The following is a 4,872-nucleotide window of genomic DNA, read 5'->3' as shown; positions in this document are numbered from 1 at the left end:
AGACCATGTTGATTCACCTGGATGACTTCATACATTTTCCTACCCCAGAAATGTTGACTGGGGTCAAGCGTGGATTCTATGCCTTGGGAGGGATGCCCCATGTCATTGGGTCCATAGATGGGACACATGTTGCTTTGGTACCACCACAGGCACAGGAGGTAGCGTACCGGAATCGCAAGCACTACCACTCCATCAATGCCCTTGTGGTGTGTCTGTCCAACATGGTGATTTCACATGTCTGTGCTCGTTTTCCAGGATCAGCACACGATGCCTACATCATGAGGCGTAGCAGGGTGCCTGAAATGATGACGCAGCTGCGCAACGAACGAGCATGTGTTGTTGGGGGGTACAGTCTGTCTGTCCTGTATTTTGCGTAGACTACCAGCACGACCGCTTCTCCTGTTCTAATGATGTCCATGTGCTTCCCATGTAGGGGACGCTGGCTATCCCAACATGCCATGGCTGATCACACCTCTCCGCAACCACTTCACGCCGGCCCAGCTCCGCTACAACACCGCCCATGGCCGGACAAGGGGAGTGATAGAGATGACGTTTGGCCTGCTGAAGAGCCGATTCAGGTGCCTACACAAGACCGGCGGCGCGCTCCCATATGCCCCGGCGAAGGTCTGCAAAATCTTCATGGTCTGCTGCATGCTGCACAACATGGCAGTTGAGAAAGCTGTGCCACTCATCCTGGATCAAGATGACCAGGACCATCCACCCGTGGAGGACGAAGGGCTTGGCAATGGGGCTAGTGATGTGGAGGATGTGGAGCCGCAAGAGGACATCCGGAGTCGGCTCATACGCTACTTCTTTGCTTAGTGGTGAGTACCAGTGTCTGAGTGTGCACGCATTGGTCCCCGTGTGGCATGTGTTGTGATGTGTGTCTCCACCTGCATGTATGGCACGTGAGTCAGAGGTGTGTGTGGGAGTGTCACTGGAGTGATGGTGCCAGTGATGGTTGTATTTCCCCAGTCATAATTGTGACCTAGCATGTTGTCATCCATACATGTGTCGAGTAAATGCACATGCAAGTGGCTGTGCTTTTTGTGGCTGACTTCTTGTGTGTCTCTCTTCCCCAGGTACTTGCGCATGCCGTCTGCTGCTTGCATTGTTGTGGCACTGCTATTTCTCATGGACATGTCATCGTGTGCTGACTCAGCGTTACAGGCACGGACACGTTTGGAAGTCTCCTTGGGGTAAGGGATGCATCAGGGGTGTATTGGGTGTGGCAGTTGTTCACGATGTATGCACACTGCCCCTGTCGATGTTTGGTTCCTCTGCAGCCATGTTGCATCACCATGGTACACATGACATGCAGCTGGGTACACCTGAATAGATGGTCAGACTTGTTGACAGTCATCAGTGATGGGATTGTGGAATTTGATGATGGCATCATTGTGTGTTACACTGCCCTCGGACACATACGGTTTGCCTTGGCTTGACATGGTGTGGGACTTCCACATCAGCGGATCAATGGTGTATGGCAGTCTCTCCGTGAGCAGCTGTGGGTGTTTAGCTGTTAGCCGACACTTGTGTGCCACTTCCATGGCTATCACGCATTTCTGCTGCAGAAGGGGGGTGCCAGTGTTGGACCCACATGTTACTCCACATTAAGTGTTCATGTGTACTTCAAGTTGCCTCTGCAATCCCGAAAACATGACTAATAAAGGTGTCCCTATGCCTCCAAGGTGCCTCTTCTCAGTCAATGCTGGTGTGTTGCCACGGTGCATCCAGCATGTCTGGCATGGATTTCCCTGATAGTGGCTATGTGTCTATGTGTCGAGTAGCAAGATGCAAGCTGTGTGTGTGGGATGAGAGTGTGTATTGTGCATGATGTCCATGACTGTGTGGGTATTGTGACATGTGCCATCCCCATGCATCCAACGTTGGCCAGGCCCCCATTCTCTGCATCCACCGGACTCAAGCTTGCAGAACATGGTTCTGCCACCTGTCTACACATACCTGGGTGCCCCCCAGGACACTGGACAGGATCCCTGACCTCTGCGCATGACTGTTGCTGTACTCAATATGTCTTCCAGCACGGTTGTGCGGCCACCCCCTAAGCTGGTTGGGCCCATCACGGGTGTGTATGGTGCTCCATGTCTGTCTTGCCTAATACACTGTGACCCGTGTGTCCTGTGCCAGACTCAGGCCCCAGGGTGTGGATGGTTGAAGTCAAAAGAGAACTCAGGCATGTTTAGACTTTACAAGACACATGTAAGGTAATAATGCAACCAGCAGGCATCTTCTCTTCATGGTGTGACTTTTTAATTTAGTGGGGGGGGGGGGGGGTATGACATGAGGGGCTTTCCGGGTGTTTGGAATCCAAAATTCAGTAGGGGAGTTGGTGTCCTTGCCATTTGAAATCCTCAGAGTCCATGCCACAGTCTTTGTCAACATTGGTCAGACAGTGACCAGCAAGGCCATGTGGCAGAGAATGTCTTTTGATGCTGTGCTGCTGTTGCTCCAGTGGGCCAGGTGCCAGGCCAGGTGTCCTGGGAGATGGTGCTGTAGCGCCGACCCTCACGGTCCTTTCCGTGGACGACCCGGCCTCCTGCGGGGACCCTCAGAAGCAGGCCGTGACGATGTTTGGGATGCTCCATCGGATGTTTCCTCCTCCTCCTCCTGATCCCTCCCTGTGGGTGGTGATGTTCTACGCCTTCTGGCACAGGGAGGGTTGCCCATGTTGTCGGCCATCCGACGGAGTGTATTGTGAATTCCCGTGTACACCGTCACGAGCTCAGCCTGTCCGTCCTCCATCCTCCGTTGGTGTTGCAGTAGACAGGCATGTAGCTCCGCATGTTGCTGGGCCTGCTGGGTCTTGATCCCCTCGAGGACGGACACAACCTGGGCCATGCCCGTGGTGTCCTGCCGGTATGTGTCCAGGATGTTACGGACATGGGAATATACCGGATCCCCAGCCAACTGGTCAGGCTGGTGCCTCCGCCGTCCTCCACTCCCACCACCCCTGCCCACTTGCACCTGGCCTGCCCTTGTGGGCACATCTGGTCTCCAGGATCCCTGAGGGGTGGCATTGGCGTTGTCGCCTGCCTCCTCCTGGGTGCCCGGGACACCGTGTCCCTCCTGGCCAGCCTGGCTGCTTTGTGGTGGTGGGGCAGGGATCCTGGGTGTCTCCTGGGATGTGGCAGGAGTGGGGGTGGTGGTTGGCCCCGTTGTAACTGACGCAGGTGCTGCAGGTCGTTGGACACCAGAGGGGCCAGGTTGGTCGGGGTCGTCCACAGAGTGGTGAGAGTCGTCGCTGCCGGTGGGATCGGCCTCCCGCAGAGCCGGGTCCTGTGAGTCTTCCCCCCCAGTGTTGGGGGGTGAACCACGAGGTTGACCTGTGTGTGAGAGAGACAATGTTAATTTTGGTCCATGCAACATCCATGTTTTATCAGTTTCAAAGTTGGAACATTTCCTCCGGGAATTAGGATCTGTCTTGCATTCCACTCACAGTGCACTTGTGCATGGGTGTGTCCCTTGGGCACCACTTTGGCGCCTTTAACTATGTGTGGCACAGTCTTACTTGCTGCGTCAAGTGTGACTGCAGTCAGCAGTGGAGTGGGCAGGTGTGGCGAGCTGTGCATTGGCGCCTTCCGTGTTGCACTGTACGTGGGCACATGAAGTTGTTCCACACACTTCAATGATGCAGGTAGCTGTCGTTGTGCTCGTGCACAGGTTGTGACATGGCCCTGTGTTTTGCCATGGAGGAGAGGGGGGGTGCTGGCACTGGCCACCCTTGTCTACATGCACGCAGTCCACCTGCTGACGAGCAGACATTCCCACACACCACAAGGCTGATTTGCTCTCCCTGTGTCTCCCTCCCTCTGTGTCCCCCTCTCCCTCCCTCTGTGTCCCCCTCTCCCTCCCTCTGTGTGTCAGCCTCCTCCCTCTGTCCGTCTTCCTGTGTCTCCCTCCCTCTGTGTCCCCCTCTCCATCCCTCTGTGTCCCCCTCTCCCTCCCTCTGTGTGTCAGCCTCCTCCCTCTGTCCGTCTTCCTGTGTCTCCCTCCCTCTGTGTCCCTCTCTCCCTCCCTCTCTGTGTCACCCTCTGTCACCTCAGCCCAGCTTCCTGGGCACACACTGTTAGCAGTTCTTTGAATGGCCCTTGGATTGTTGCTGTGAGTTTGTTTCTGATCTCCAGGCACCCATTGGGTGTAGTGTCTGTGTGTGCGCTGCTGCTGTGGTGGTGTGTGCTGCCACTCTTTCACAGTGTTGGCTGTTCATTAGCTGCTGTCATGTGCAAAAACGTGCCTTCACCCCCATGTGTTAATGGAAGGCGTCCGCCATTTGCTGGCAAGTCTTTCCTGTGTGGGGACACACTGTTTGTCTGGCTGTGACCTAGGCCATATGGGCAGAGGGCATTGTTGTCTGCTTCTGAGTTGCACTCTGTGATTTTTGGGGCCCACCCTCCCGTCATCCGGGTTACCGTGTCATGTGTTGGTGTCTTCTATGGCCTGTGACTTGACATTGTCCAGCTGGGTGCATGGGGCATGGTGGCGCCAGTGGCATGTGCGTGTTCATGGAGTGTGGTTGAGTCATGCGATAGCTTTGGGTGGTTGCGTGCCTGTTTGTGAGTTTGGTTGTGGATGACGTTCCCCCCATGTGAGGTGCGTTGTTTGTGTACTCACCCGGGTCTCGGAGTCCTCCTAATCCCTCCCCTGTCTCCACCGGCAGTATGGCCATCACCCTCTCCTCCCAGGGATGGTAGTGTACGGGTCTGCGGGACGGCCCTCCTCCAGTGACGTTGGCCTGGTTGTGTTCATCCGTCATCTTGGCTCGGACCCTCCTCCGCAGATCGTACCACCTGGCTTGGCATTCCTGCTTGTTCCTTCTGGTGTCCGCAACAGCATTCACAGCATCGACGATGG

This window comes from Triturus cristatus, chromosome 12 (assembly GCF_964204655.1).
Source record: "Triturus cristatus chromosome 12, aTriCri1.1, whole genome shotgun sequence".
NCBI lineage: Eukaryota > Metazoa > Chordata > Amphibia > Caudata > Salamandridae > Triturus > Triturus cristatus.
The sequence above is the reverse complement of the archived record's forward strand: the minus strand, read 5'-3'. Positions refer to the sequence as shown.